Consider the following 16,807-nt stretch of genomic DNA (forward strand, 5'->3'; position numbering starts at 1 on the left):
CTATAGATTATTTTCCGCTGTGTTTTTTGAATCACCTAAAGCAACTATTACGCTAAGGACAGGGGACAATACCTCTAATTGAAATAGTGCAAAGAGAGAAAGGGTCTAAAACTGCAGGGAAGTGGTAAGGTTTCAGATTTTCTTTGCTATGAAAGCAGAAAAAAAGGTAGAGTCTATTTGCTCTGGCTTCCACTCAGGAGACATCTATAGGCACTAGGACATGTGGCGTCCCAGACCTGCATCCGTGAGTTTTTAGTTACGTGACCTTGCATATTGAATTCCTTTCTTTAAGCATTTGCTTCCTTAATTGTGAAAGATTAAATACAAATATGTTGAACAACCCATTTGTATATATACACAGAATGCTGCATTTATCCAACCAAAGTTAATTAAACACCTCATTATGTTACTTAGCAGGACCAATTGCGAGTCACTGTGATTTACCACAGAAGCTAGTGTTGCTTCCCCTGACCAGTGCCAAAATTGGCAAAGGATGTGGGGTGCCGCTCTAACAAAAACCCACACTAAGTGCCGTTGGCCAAGTAGTCAGGAGCTGAGTGGCAAGGAGATGGATACCAGAGGCTGGAAAGGTGAAATGCCGTGTTCTGCCCCAGCAGCACATTTGGTGAAACAGACATCTATGATAACTTGCAAAACCATCTGTGCCGGGGCGCCTGGGTGGCTCAGACGGTTAAGCGTCTGCCTTTGGCTCGGGTCATGATCCCAGGGTCCTGGGATCGAGCCCCACATGGGGCTCCTGGCTCAGCCGAGAGTCTGCTTCTCCCTCTCCGTCTGCTTCTCTCCCTGCTCATGCTCTCTCTCTCTCTCTGTATCTCAAATGAATAAATAATAAAAAAAATCTTAAAAAAAACACCCCATCTGTGCCACATAAACCTGTAGCTCCAGGACGAGAGGCTGGGGATGGGGTGGGGGTGCGTCACGGGGAAACATCCATTGTGTGCGTTGGCTGCTATTGACTGCATTTTGTAAGGTGTTCCAAGAAGGAGATGAGCCCCCGAAAGAAATGGCTAAATTATAAACAGAAATAAAATGGAATAAGGAGATAGTACCTAAATTTGATGGCTTTTAGGAACCTACCAATCTTTTGAAGGTCTTATATTGCTAAAGTAACTATAAGCCTGTACTAGAAATGTCCTTGAAGACTGAAAACAACCTCTCCCACCAGCAGGTGAACGGTCGGCTGCATGGAGCGCTGACTCCCCAGCATACATAGAGGTAACAAGGGGAGCCCCTCAGAAGGAAGAACTCATGGCCATTGAGAAAGAGGGACAAGGAAGTTCTCCCCAGAGAACAGAGCCAGGCCCACAGCCAGAACATCTTCCTCCCGTAAGGCAGAGGGCCTTCACTCTGTCTGCCTGGCCAGATGTGGCTTCGGTGGCTGGTGTGTGTCTCCTATTCTTCCCCTTTCTGAAGCAAAATTTTTGTTGTAGTTGTATCATCACAGTTACTCCATTTGTAGTGTGTGTGTGTGTGTGAGAGAAAGAGAGAGGAAACTTGTTTTTTGTGGTGATAGAGATCACTTTCGCTTTAGTTTACAGAGCACTGGATCAAGAGATGGCACATCCAGACTTATGACAAGAGCTTCACATAACTCAGAAGCCTGCACTTTGATCTGAACGCAGTGACCAGATGGAATTTGAGGTTGTTTCCTTTGAAGAGGCGTGGATTCTGTGTTTGTGTTTTTTTCCTTACACATAACGAAAGAGGGAAGAAAATGAATATTTGGTGACCAGAAGAGTAAATTATGGCAGATATATTTAGGGGTTTGTGTTGTCTACAGATTCCTTACCATTTCCTGGCCTCCCTTGCGGTTTGGTTGACCACATGACTGATTTTGGCCAACGGGATGTGAGCAGGAGTAATGTAGGGTTAATTTGGGGCTGAGGTAGTTAGCAGATGGTGTATCTACTCCACATTTTTTCTCTCCCTTCTGTCCCTATGGCAGGAAGCAAAAGAGGTGCTGGAGCTCCATAGTAGAAGGCACCCCAAACCCTGAGGCATCCTTAGAAGATGCTGCATGGGAGAACTGCCTGACTGCATCAGATACTACTGAATCAAATACAAACCTATGTTGTGTTCCCCAGTGAGTTTGGGGGTTTGTCAGAGTTGGCTAGTGTCTATTACACTAATACAGATATCTGCCTTGGAAGATTCTTAGAAGATTAAAAGAGGTAATACATGCAAAGAATGAAGAACAGGGCCTGACACAATAAAAACTACCAAACAAATGATGGGTATTTTTATATTAAACATAAATCCCCACTTTCTTGCTCTTGTAAACCGATCTAGCTAAGTGTCAGTTGTGAACACTATAAATTTTAAGGTTTATGAATGGTGCGCTATTGGGCTAAGTAAATTGGAAACCATGGAAAGATCAGTGACAGAAATAGACACTGAAAACAAAATTTATTTTCCATCTTTAAAAATATTTGCATTTATTAAGAAAATTGTCCAATGAGTTGCTGTCAGCTTTCACAAGCAACCTTCAAAGCAGGGGATAAAGGAAGTTGTAAACTCCAAGTTACAAGCTAAATATACGTTTTAGCATTTGACTAGTGTAAACTCCACTACCCAAACATTTATTTTACTGTGTGTACAGAACAAGGCTGTCATCCTGACATTGACTGTTCCAGGCTGCTCCTCAGCTGGAGTGTGCTGAATAGTGTATTAGTGCTAGTTGAGAGCTAATATTTTCAAAAGCTGCCCTCTACTCAGGCCATGTGTGGTTGGCTTTGAACTGCCCTAAACGGGGGCACAGAAGGTCCCATTTCATACATTTTGTCTCTAACTCAAGTATTTTGAGCACTCCCCACTAGAAATATGGCTTCCTTCATTCTCCAAACTCTTTTAAAAAGGTCAGGCCCTTTTCTCTTCTACCATTTTAAAGCAATGGTGACATCAATGAGGAACATTTGTTGAGCATCAGTTATATACTAGGCACTGTTTTATGTGCTCTGTAAGTGTATGAACTCATTTAATCTTTTCAACAATCCTGTGAGGTAGATACCAACATTGTCCTCAATTTACAGATGGGGAACCTAAATAAAGTACAGAGAGGTTAAGTGACTAGCTCAAGGTCACATAGCCAGTAAGTAGCAAAGCTTTTTTTTTTTTTTTTAAAGATATTATATATTTATTTGAGAGAGAGAGCGAGAAAGCAAGAGTGCAAGCAGGGGAGGAGGCAGAGAGAGAGGGAGAGGGAATCTCAAGCAGACCCCCTGCTGGGCATGGAGCCCTGAGATTATGACCTGAGCTGATGCTTGAGTCAGACCATGAGTCTGATGCTTAACTGATTGAGCCACCCAGGCGCCCCACAAAGCTGGGATTTGAATGTAGGTTGTCTGGTTCTAGTACCTGAACTCTTCAATCCTGGTTAAAACACAATCTCCATGCGAAGTGAAGAGAATACGCTTACACCATATATTTTCCTTAGCATCCATTACATTAGAGATGAATACAGATTACTTCTGAAAGACACGCTAGAGGCAGCAGGTTGTTATTCTTGGAAAACATGCAGTTCCCTATCTGAATGTAATTATAAAGTTTGAACATTTTTCATATATTAAGGTTTGTGCTCTTATGGTTGACTTTATTTCTTCTCCTTTGCTTGCATGCAGCAGCCAAGTTTCCAATTATATCCTAAAACCCAGGTGGCTTCATCTGGATTTTATAATAAAGTGCTTACTGAGTTCTATCAAACATGTGAAGATATCGAGGAAGAGGCCAAAGGAAAAATGAATCTTGTTGGAAAATTTCATCTTCCTCTTGGAAGATGTTACTGAAGTTTAGAGATTGGAGAGTAAATGAAATGTTCTTTATCAAGAGTGGTAGGAAATAATCCAATGCTAACTTTGAGGTGAAGCCATTTAGGGGGTGTTGACCCTGTACCAGAGGATCAGATGGTACACAGATGCCTACTGTGTGCTTGTCACTATTAGCTCTGAGATATGGAGACGGGACAGAGCCATTTCTTTGAGTTTCTCAAGCACTCACTTTCATGGTTTCCAGTCATGGTGAGCAAATCTGAAAACCTGTTTTAACTTTCTTGGTGATAAAAGGTAGCAGATCAACTTATTGCACGTAGTCAAAACTAGAAAAAGAGACTATCTGTAAATCATAGAATTGCAGATTTGGAAGAAGATTTGAGAGGATCTAATTCATTCTCTCTCTGCTCTTGAGCCTTCTACGTAGCCTTGGCAGAACGCCATTCCACTTCTGTTTGACAGCTCCCAGGGAGAGGGGCCACAACTTCACCAGGTTATTCTCTGAGTAACAGTAAATATTTCTGTTCCATTTTCCACACATAAAAGCTGTTACAATTTCCAAAGGCAACACTCAGCCTTTTCCCTCCCCACAGGTCCAACTTCCTTATCCCAAGTTTGATGATTCTGGCTCTTTCAACTGTTTTTCATGCAACATGATTTCAATTAGGTTGCCATCTTGGTTGGTTGCCCTTCGTGAACCAATATCCAATTAATTGTTTAATGGCTCATGAGCACTGTAGTAAGCTTATCAAGAAATCAACAGTCTGAGTTATAGTCTGAACTCTGATATTGGCCTTGAAAACTCATTTTCCCACTCTGGGCCTGTGTGTATGTCCCTCCTATGTCACAGCACTTTGAAGTGCCTTGCTTGGCCTTTGACTCTTTCCTCTGCAGGATCTTTCTTTCATGAGTTGGTCACCCAGTATTTGGAATCTATAGAACTAATATGACCTCTCATGTACTTCCCCAAAACATTCCATCATAAAATCCTGATTGTCCTTTCTTTATTATGTCTCTAAAATCTGGCATCTTGATGCATTTATATTATTACGGTTTATTTATCCCAGTGTTTCCCTGGGGTGTTGTCTGTGGAATCATATTCTGGAATGTTCCATGGGAAGGGACAGGGTAGTAAAATAAGTTTGGATGATACTAGTTATATGTAAGAATCTCTTCATCTGCCATAACAAAATGTCATAAACTGGGTGCTTCAAACCATAGAAATGTATTTTCTCATGGTTCTGGAGGCTGGAGATCTGAGATCAGAGTGCCAGCAGGTTTTGGTTCTGGTGAGAGCCCTCTTTCTGTCTTGTAGAGGGTACCTTCTCGCAGTGTCCTCACATGGCAGGGAGAGAGAGTTCTGGTGTCTCTCCCCCCACCCCCCTTTTTTTTTAACAGGACACTAATCACATCATGAGGGCCCCACCCTTGTGACATCTAAAATTAAATATCTCCTAAAAGCCACATCTCCAAATGCCGTCACATCAAGTGTTAGGATTTCAACCTATGAATTTTGGGGGAACACAACTCAGTCCATAACATTCTGCCCCTGGCCCCCCAAAATTCATGTTTTTCTTGTATTCAGAATGCATTCATTCTGTCTCAACAGCCCCAAAAGTCTTGACTTGTTCTAATATCAACTCTAAAGTCCAAATTCTCATTTAAATATCAGCTAAGTCAGATATGGGTGAAACTGTAGGTAGGATTCATCCTGAGGCAGATTTCTCTCCAGCTGTGAACCTGTGAAACCAGTGAAGTTGTGTGCCTCCAAAACAGGCATAGGATAGACATTCTCATTCTAAAAGGGAGAAATAGGAAAGAAGAGGGGATAATAGGCCCCAAGCAAGCCCAAAACTTAGCAAGGCAATTTGCATTACATCTTAAGTTTTGTGAATAAGCCTCTTTGGTTTGATGCTCTGCCCTCCAGCCTGCCTGTGGTGGTAGGATCACCCCCACAGTTTAGCAGGGTGCCCACACCCATAAGGCTATGCTGGGTGGTGGTCTCACTCTTTGAAACTGAGGTGGAGGCAGTCTTGCCCCCGGGTCTGTGCATTCTGGGTCTGTAGTGAGAGTGGTAGCCCTGATGATTTCTGAATTGCTTTGGGGGTTCCTTCTTCCCTTTTCCAGAAAGGTTGTACATGTTTACAAGCAAAGACCAATATGGTCCCATCCTATAAAATCCAAAAAAAAAAATGACAACCTTCCTTCATTCTTTCCCACCTTTTTTTTCTCCTTTGCTTCAAAATGACAGTGTCTCTGCTGATAAAGTCTCATCTCTATTCCTGGCTTCTGTTGAGATGTCTGATTAAGTTCGTGAGCTCCACCAATGATCTCTATCAAATGGTTGTTCAGCTACACCCTTAGTGTGCTCTTCAGAACAAGCTTTCTCATTTTTACAATATGAATAGGCTGAGAATTTTCTGAATCCTCAAGTTCTGGTCTCTTTTTGCTTAACAATTCTCTCTTCAATTAATCTATCTCTTTTGGCATTTCACTGTAAGCAGTCAGGAGAAAGCAAACCAAGCATCCAGTTTCATTGCTCACACATTCTACCTCCCACAAAACACTAGAATACAGTTCAACCACACTCTCTGCTGATTTTAAGATTTTAAAAAAGGATTACCTTTCCTTCAGTTCCCAATAACATGTTCCTCATCTGTCTGAGACCATGCCAGGATTACCATTAATGTCCATATTTCTCATATACCCCAAAACTCTTCCAGTCTCTGTCCATTACTCAATGCCTAAGTTGTTTCCATATGTTCAAGTATTTGCTACAGCAGCACCCTGCTTCTCGGTACCAAAAGCTGTCCTAGTCTGCTTGGGCTGCCATAACAAAATACCGTAAACTGGTGGCTTAAACAACAAATACTTATTTTCTTAGAGTCCTGGAGGCAGGAAGTCTGAGATCAGGGTGTCAGTGTGGTCAGGTTCTAATGAGGGCTCTCTTTCTGGTGTTTTACATGGCTGCCTTCTCACAGTCCTCACATGGAATGGGAAGTGAGAGCCCTGGTGTCTCTTCCTTTTCTTATAAGGGCACAAAGCCTGTCATGAGGCCCTCACCCTCATTACCTCACCTAAACCAACTTATTTCCCAAAGGCCCCACCTCCAGATACCATCACATTGTAAGTTAGGGCTTCAACGGATGAATTCTGGAGTAACACAATTCAGTCCAAAGCAATCTCATTTAGGATATATCATTTAGGTATTTCTAGGTTAAAAACAACAACAACAACCTCATGACTTAAAACAGCAACCATTTATTATTCTTCATGAATCTGTGGGTTGACTGAGGAGTTCCATTGATCTTGGCGGTGCTTGGCTAGGCATTTCTTCTAATCTTGGTGGGTGCTGACTCCTATGTTTTTGGTCTTCTGGCTATTGGCTGATCTCAGATGGCGTTGGCTGGGGCAATTGACTAGGCTTCTTGAATCTTCTCCAGAAGGATAGTATGGACATGTATTCAGGCAATTGTAAGAGTCCAAGAGAAGAAGTGAAAATATGCAAGTATTTTTTCAAGCTTGGGCTTGTATCAAGTTTGCTATTGACCCATTGGCCAAAGCAAGTCACATGCTCGAGCCCAGAGTCAGTGTGAGTGAGTCTACGAAAAACACAGACACAAGATGATGTGAAAAATCTGCACCATGAGTGCAATCAATCTCTCACTAAGGGGTAAAATATTCCATATTTTCTAAAGAAACACTTGATTCAAAGAATGCTTAGATATTATGATACAAATATTGGGCAAAACACATTCAAGAAGAGGCTGTTCTAAGGTCATGACACTTGTGGGGAGAGGGAGAATATGTTTATCTCCCTCTCACCTCTCATTTTCAGCCCATGGGAGAGAGAGAGGAAATACTACTGCCTTCCCTTTCCACAATCTTCCTTTCCTTGTTTAGCTTCCTTCTAATGAAGATGGTATTATAATCTGCTGGGTCCAAGGTTGAAATTTACTGGCCACAGTTCACTAGTGGATGGAGACACAGGCTTGACAGCTTAGGGCTTTTCTGGCTGGGCTTTTTTCTGATTCTGTGGTAGACCGGGGAATAACCTGTGTCCTCAGGGCTGAGCAGAGACAGTTCTCTTGTCTACCCTTTCATTTCCTGTGCTCAGGTGACGTGTATGATTTTCAGTTTCTTGCTTCTGTGTAGTACTAGGCAAGTCATCTCCCTGAAAGGTGGGTCCACCACTGTTTCAATCTGTTTTGGGCTTTTGATCCACATAGTTGATTAAATAAGTGGGTTCAGCGTTAGTTTGTATGTGGGGATCAGAGATGTGGAGTAGCAAAGCTCAATTTGAATTGAAATTACAAACTTCATGCTTCGATGCCAAACATCAGAAAAGATCACCTTTACTTCTCCCTTACCAGGGGGTGGTGCAAGGGGCACTTGCAAAGCTAGTAAGTATTACTTTATTCCCTACTTGGCTAATAATTCTTACATGCATAGTTCTCTTGGCACAGCAAAGCCCTGCCTACAAGGACACTCAACACTTCCAAGCTATAATCATTTATCTCACTTACAGGGTACTTATTGCTTTCTGCTTTATGTTATAGTTCATTATGTGAGTGTCCCCCCCCCCCTTTTCCATACTAAAGTATAAGTTTCTCAAAGGCGGGGATTATGTCTTAACCTTTTTTGTAGTTTTCTATTATCCATGGTGCCTCATGCAATATCTTGTATTTATGTACATGCTAATAATTTGCCAAATGAAACCCCATAAGGGTGAAACCATATGAAAGGTTATGTTGTGAAAATGTGTTCAGAGTTATGTAGCAAATTTAAGGTATGTATGCATGCTTCCATCCATTTTTAACCTGTCATGAAGTGCTACCAAATATAATGCTTGGGACTGGACATTATCATATTGTGAATTACATTGTGAGCAGGAAAGAGACAGCCTATGTAAAATTGAAATCATTACGTTCTGATGGTAGTTTATTGCTGGAATGAAAGAGGAAAATGGGAAATGAATCAAGAAAACATTTTTTCTTGGATTTGGTTTCAGGGATGGACAGAATCTCTGGCTCAACTTTTATTTTGTCTTCATGAATAAACTTGTACCTGAGTATGCAATATAATTCTTTCAATTCACCAAAGGTCAAAATAAAATGTTAGAGGATAAATCTTCACATTTATTTTAGAATTGGCCAGAACTTGAAATAATATATTTTCATTGATAATGGTCATTCTTTAATTTGCAGTGTGCTTTTAGGATGTAAGTTTTGTTCTTCAAACCAAAACACTAGACTAAAAAAAAAAAACAACTAATAGTTTAATAAGATGATGCACATAGTAGTGTATACTTTGAATGCTTTCAAAGCTTATAATAATTGTAGCATGAATAATGGGGTCTCACCAGGTAACTTCTCCTCTTGGTACCTGACTTACAAACACAACTATAACCTCAAATGTATTGGTGAGAAATGCAGATTTACTGGAGGTTTTGTGAGGAGTTAGAGAAGACTGCATTACACACCCAACAGCAAAACTTAATCCAAATTACAGGGTTGCTATGGAGCGTTCCCCTCTCTCAAATTCATATGTTGAAACCCTAACCCCAGTGTGATGATATTCGGAGATGGGGCTTTTAGGAAGTAGTCGGGTTTAGATGAGGTCAAGAGGGTAGGACTCACATGATGGGATTAGCACCCTCATAAGAAGAGGCACCAGAGAGCTTGCTTCTTCTCTCTCTCTTTCCACTATGTGAGGACCCAGAGAGAAGGTGGTCACATACAAGCTGAGAAGGGAAGTTTCATTAGGCAACCAAGTTGGCCAGCACCTGTCTTGGACTTCTTAGTCTCCAGAACTGTGAAAAATAAATTCCTGTAAATAAAGCTATCCAGTCTGTGGTATTTTGTTATGGCAGCCTTAGCAAATTAATACAGGGGTGTTATTGGTAATTACACTAGGACACTGGGTGTAATCCAGGACTGGCCTAGACACACTAGAATATATGGCAACTCTACTCATTAACCTTCTCTATTATACCTGCATCCGGGTCTTCTCTCTTCCTCTCTGAAAAAGTGTCTTAAGAAAAGTGTCACCAGGGAAGTGGGAAATGAGGACATAATGAGGTAACACTCACACCCCCTACCGTGGCTAAAATATAAAAGACCAAGGGGCACCTGCGTGACTGAGTCGGTTGAGCATTTGAATCTTGATTTAAGCTCAGGTCATGATCTCAGGGTTGTGGGATTGAACCCCGCATGGAGCTTGCTTCAGATTCTCTCTTTCCTCTCACTCTGCCCTTCCCCACCCCGTGCTCATCTGCTCTCTCGCTCTCTCTAAAAAAATAAAAATAAATAAGTAGAAGACCAACAGTGCCAACAGTGGACAAATATATGGAGCAACTAGAACTCTCATATGATACTGGTGGGCGAGTAGAACAGTAAAAACACTCTCGAGAACTGGTTGGCACATTCATATACAGTTAACTATGCCCCTATCATGAAACCCAGCAATTCCACTCAGGCCATTTACCCAAGAGAAATGAAAGAATAGCTGCAAGAAGTGAATACAAAAATATTCATAGTGGCCTAGTTCATAATAGCCCCAAGCTGGAAACAAAATATCCATCTGTGATTGGATCAACAATTTGAAGTATATCCATATGATAGAACACTACTCAGCAGTAAAAATAGAAGCAACCCAAATGTTATCAATTGAGGAACGAATAAATCAATTGTGGTAAATTCATTCAATGGAATACTACTCAGAAAAAAAAAATGAAGGGCTGGAACATGGATGAATCTCAAAAACATTGCTGAACCAAAGAAACCAGATGGAAAAGAGAATATACCATCAGCCTGGATCTTGATGTGGATGATATGGAGATGGAGAGCTATGAAGTCCCATGGAACTCTGTCCTGGGAGATGGGAGCACTCTCTTGGGAGTTATGATTCCATTTATAAGAAATTCTAGAGCAGGCAAACCAGTCTGTAGTGACAAAGCAGATCAGTGGTTGCCTGGATCTGGGGTGGGAGTAGGGACTGAAAGCAAAGGGACTTCAGGGAAGGGCTCCAGAAAAATTTGGGGGAGTACTGAGAACATTCTAAATCTTAACTGTGGTGGTGGTTACAAAGGTACACAGTTGTCACAACTCATTGAACCTTACACCTAAAATGGTTGCATTATATATATATGTGAATTATACCTAATTAAAGTTGATAAAAAGAAAAAAAATTGAAAATAATTTTTGCAATTATCTTGAGAATTATGGCTCTTCCTTTTAGTTTGTATATCCTGTTCAGGAATGTGAACGCTGCAGTAGTAAGGCAAACATTATGGCTATTGATGTTCAAACACTCCTTGTGTTGTCTTCAGTTCATTGTGCCAGAGATGTATTTCTGATAAACATTAGAACATCTTGGAAAGTACTATGATTTGGTATTTGTTTTGAATTATTACCTGTAAGCTGGCCTTATTTTTATATATTTATTTTCATCTGTTTATTTATCTAAGCATAAGGTTCTAAATTAAAAATTCTAAAACTTCTGTCACCTCCAGATACTCTATCCTTGGGACTATTTTCCAGACCCATCTCTACCCTCTTTTCATTAAGCCTTCAATAGTCCTGGGTATAAATGCCACATAATAATAAAAGTTCAGCTTGACAGTAATTTGGTACCAACTTAAGTGAAGATCGGTCATTAAATTATCCCAACTATAAGCAGCCAAAACAACTCAAGGGATGGAGACCGGCATCTGGTGGTCAGCTGTTCAGACTCCTTTAAAAAAAAAACAAAAACAGACTTTAAAAGACTTCCAGATGAAACAAAGTATGCAAGTGGCATCATTTAACTTGATGACACGACTCATCATGCTTCAGAAACTGGGTCCCCAAGACCTGTTTGAGCTTTGAGCTGTTGAAATGTCAAAGGAGAAAGTGGCTGATGGTGGGCACTGAAGGATCTGGTTCAGTGTTTTCAGCAGGACTTGAGTCCTGTAGCTGGAAGAGATCCACTCCCTTAGTGAACCCAGCTGGCTGCCAGGTGGGACTGTATAGAAAGTTGTCAACAACAGAGTTCCTCCAGGCCACCTTTTCTTGGCCCACTCCATTGCCACCAGCTTTTCTGGCTTTTGCTCAATGACTTGGATCCAGCTCTCCACCCTGCCCTGGGGCCACGGGGGCTGGAATTGTTTCTCATAAGTGGTTTCTAGGTATTTGGTCTTTCCTTTCATGGGCTCCTTTTACACCTCACTGATGTCTCTAGGACTGCATCCTTGGAAAGAAGGATCGTAGAATTACTTTACCACTGAGGCTTTTTCAAAAACTATCCAAGGTTTTTCAAACTGAGGCTCAGAGCTAGTGTGTGAATTCCCAATGATAGCTGCTGATGTCAGGTTGAGAACCCATGCTCTAGATCTCAAACCTCCATCCAAGGCAAATGTTCTCCACCTTACACACAGATTCAGAAGTATGCCTGTATCACCCCAGGGCTATGGTTTGAAAGATTTCAAAGGAAAGGGCCCTGATCCAAAAATATCTCCTCAAAAATCCTATTTGGATTCTTTCTCTTTGAATTTACTCCCATAAATTGCAAGTCCTCCTGGAAGGATTTCCTGAGCCTCTTAGACAAGGTTAGAACTCCTCACTATCACCTTGAGCCATTAGCTGCCAGAGTACCCTGTCTGCTAACTGTTGACATCCCTCTCCAGTGAAGAAGGTGATTATAGTCAGTCCTGCTCACCAATGGACAAGTCTGTCACACAGTACAAAGTCACTCACAAAATACTGAATTAATTCATCATTCTTTCAGTTGTTTGTGCTTCAGCAAAAATGAGCTTAACACCAGAGTTGCTTTTCTAATAATCTATGAAAACTAGTTTTTCTAAGTGTGTGGGAGTATTATTTGGATGAGGAGAGAGGGAGGAAGCATGCTTGACTTTTAAGCATGAGTTCAGGTTCCGGGTGGTGGGTGGGGTTGTGGGAGGAAGGGGCTGGAGGTTGAATCAATATCCAATGGCCAATGATTTGATCAATTATGCCTATGTAATGAAGCCTCCATAAAACTCTCTAGGGCTTCCTACTTGATGAATACAAGGGTGCCCACTTGGAGAAGACATGGAAGCTCTGTGTCACTCTCACATAACTTGCCTGCGCATCTCTTCCATCTGGCTGTTTCTGAATTTCATCCTTTCATGATAAACTGGTAACCTAGTTAGTGAAATATTTCTCTGAGTTCTGTTAGCTGCTATAACAAATTAGTGGAACTCAAGGCAGAGGAAGTCATGGGAGCCTCTTATCTACAGCTGGTCAGTCAGAAGCACAGGTGACAACTTGGGACTGTGATTGGTGTCTGAGGGGGGGCATTTTGTGAGGCTGAGCCCTTAACCAGTGGGATCTGACACTATCTGCAGGTAAGTAGTATCAAAATTCAGTTGAATTTGTGGGACAGCTGGTCAGTGTTCACTAAGATTTGGAGAGGTGCTTGGTGGTGTTGGAAAACACAGGAATCATACACCTTAATCTCAGGAACCAGTGAATGTGATGAGATACTACTCTGGTGATTGTGTTTTATGATATGGCAGCACAGTTGACCATGAGAAGGAGATTATCTAGGTGGGTCTCATCTGATCCCATAAGCCCTTAAAAGCAGAGCATTTCCTCTGACTTGCTGGTGGCAACACAGGATGTTAGGGAGATTCCAAGGGTGAGGAGGATTCAATGTGTTGTGGCTGCTTTGAATTTGGAGGAGGCCATATGAGAAGTAATGTGAATGCAGGTGGCTTATAGAAGCAGAATGGGCCCTGGGTCATAGCCAGCAGGAAAGTGAGGATCTCAGTCCTACTACTGCAAGAAAATGGATTCTGTCAACAATCTGAATGAGCCTGAAGCAGGTTCTTCCTTGGGACCCTCAGGTAAGAGTGGCATGGCCAATACCTTGATTCAAGGCTTATAAGACTCTGAATATAAAATCCAGCTGACCCTCTATCCCACCCCATCCTAACTTCTGACCTACAGAACTGTGAGCTATTAAATGGGTGTTGTTTTCAGTCACTAATTACATGTGTGTGTGTGTGTGTGTGTATTCTTTGGTTCTGTTTTTCTAGAGAACCCTGACAGATACACAGGGGTTAAAAGAAATAATGGCACATTGGAGACATTAATAAATGTTTATTATTATTTTTAATTTATGTCTCTCCACATTGCAGTAAAATCGACGGAGTAATGTATGGCAGGAAGGGTTCATTGTGGATTCCCATATTTCATCGCCTTTATTTGGTCACATCTGTTGGTGATGTGCTTAATTCTTTTTCCTATTCTAAGGGCGGGTGCTGGTGGGGACTCAGCAGGTTTCAATAATTACAGACTATGGAGATGATTATCATTGACATAAGCAGCCAAATTGGGGATCAAGTTATAATCATTCTGTGAAGGGAACCTGAAAACAATTGCTGGGGGCGGATGGGCAGGAAGGAAGCACTTCTGAAATCATACCAGGACCATAATGATGGTGTTAGTATTTCCCCTTTGAAGTCATGTCTCTGATTATCCACATCTGCCTTCCAATGGGCTTGTCTACAGCTTCTGCAAACTGAAGAAACCAAGGGTCGGTTGGCAGTTCTGGATGTGGATGGAAGAGTCGCTTCATGTAGGAGGAAACTGGAAGTGCATGGATTGAAAAATAGCAATCTTGTGTGTTTGTATAGGTTTTGCAGCATGAGAAGAGATTTTGCTTCTATCATCTTATCTAATTTCTCCAAGTTGAGTACTGCTACCCTCGTTTAGATATGAAGGTGGGGAGATGGTAAGACTTGGGGTTTCTCTGTGCAAGCTTTCTCAGCAAGCTGAATGCAGAGCCTGGGTCTGTCTGGTTTTGGGAACAGTTCCTCTTCCTCTGCAATAGCCATCTTGCTATGCTATCAGTGCATTCCAGCAGGTTGCAAAAATCACTGGCATCCAGTGATAACAGAAACTCTTCTTTGATCTTCCCCCCTGTGGTGAGTGGAGAAACCTAATGATTAGAGAGAAATTCTTGGGGCTCATCAATATTGGAACCTTGTAATGTGATTCAGGGCAGTAAAGAGGGGGTGGAATTGTCAGGGAGGATGGGGACCAGCAAATGCACAATAAGGCTAAGGTTATTAGGGCTCAAGAAATGAGGTCAGTTATGTTAGGAGCAAGATTATGAATTTTTAATGTAGACCAGACAAGAATTTCAGAATGAAATTGATTCTCTTGGTGGTGAGGTACATTTAATTTTATATATCCCAGAGAGGCTCAAACTCCTCCTTTCAGGAGCCAGGGAACTAGGACAAGTGAGTGAGTAGGCTGTGTACAGTATAGTGGAGAGTCAAGGCTACTTTGGAGACCTAGGGAGTCTGGTCAAACAAGACATCTATAGCTGAGTTCTTGAGGACACTAGTTTCCTATCCTTATTTCTAGGACCAAATAGTCATATCCTTCCCCATCATAAAGCAAGACTCATGTTCACTTTTTCAGGGAACTGGAAGACCACCAGGTGGAGCCCAGCTTTTCCCTCTAAGTAGGAAAGGTAGACATACCTGTGTCATTGAGTGGATACCCAGTGCTGCAGAATTTTGCCCAACACGAGAAGGAATCTAAGAGGACTGAGGCCTGAGCCATGAGAGCTCATCAAAGACTGAAGTGACTTAATGAGGCCAATAGCTCAACTCTTGATTTGTTGCCTTCTCCACATTCCCCTCCCCCATCACCCTATTCAGTGTCCCCGACCCCTGATCTCCAACTTTGTACAGCTTTGACACAATTTTCGAAAGTCTTTGGAGTTTAAATCTTTATTGGTGTCAGTGTCCACTTGGTTCTGTGAAAGGTAGTAGAGGCAGTGTCCTGAGTAGATGCCTAACATTCTCTTTCTTTACTTGCTTGACTAGTGTCCCCCCAAATTCATGTCTACCCAGAACCTCAGAATGTGGCCTTTTTTTCTTTTTTTCAAAATAGGGTCTTTGCAAATGTACTTAAGTCAAGGATCTTCAGATGAGGAGATCATACTGGATCCAGGGGCCCTAATTTCCAATGATAAGTGTCCTTATATAAGGCACACAGAGGAGAAACAAACAGGAGAAAAGGAGGCCAGTGATGATGGAGGTAGAGATTGGAGTGATGGGGCCACAAGCCAAGGAACACATGGAGCCACAAGAAGCTGGAAGAGATAAGGAATGAATTTTCCCCTAGAACCCTTAGAGGGCACATGGCCCTGGGGACATCTTGATCTCAGATTTCTCACCTCCAGAACTGTGAGAGAATAAATACCTATTGTTTTAAGCCATCCAGTTTATGGCAATTTTTTATGGCAGTCCTAAAATGAGCATACTTCCTCCATGGTCATCACAGGCAGGAGCCCCAATCTCTCTGTGGATGCCTGGGCAGTGGGAAACATCAGCTGCTGGGAGACAAACCAGCTGGAAGAACAGTGAGATAAATCCCCTTCCAAACCATCTGGGTTCAAATAGGAACCCCATTGCTCACTAGCTGTGTGACCTTGGCAAGTTACTTAATACCACTGTGCTTCAGCTTCCAAAACCTCAAAAGGAGGACAGTGGTAGGCTCCGCCTCACAGAATGGGTCAGGATAGTCCAGGGTATGCTGTTGTAACAAATGAAATCCATTTCTCATTGGTTTATAATATCAGAGATTTTTATTTCTCTGATACTCCCTCTTCGCCATGGATTGGTTGGGGCTCTGCTTTGTCTTGTCAGAGGCTCATTATTACGAATACTTATCTTTTTTCTACAGAGTAAAGTTGAAAAAAAAAGCTGTTTTGGGCCCAACCTCTAATTATTATCATCCATGTGACCTGGAGAAACACACTTGATCTCTCTGAACCTCAATTCCTTCATCATAAAAATTGAGATTGTATTGTTGGATTGAAGCAAGGATAAACTGTGTGAGGAACTGTTTCTTAATGAAGCATTTGGCATCTGAATGTTGCGGGTACCCATGGCAGATGGAAAAGAGTTCTCTGGAGGGTCTGGCAATCTAGCTCAGCCCAGAAGGCATACGCTTCACTTTTGCTTCCAACTCATTGGTCAG

This window comes from Mirounga leonina, unplaced genomic scaffold (genome assembly GCF_011800145.1).
Source record: "Mirounga leonina isolate KUSES-001 unplaced genomic scaffold, KU_Mleo_1.0 Mir_129, whole genome shotgun sequence".
NCBI lineage: Eukaryota > Metazoa > Chordata > Mammalia > Carnivora > Phocidae > Mirounga > Mirounga leonina.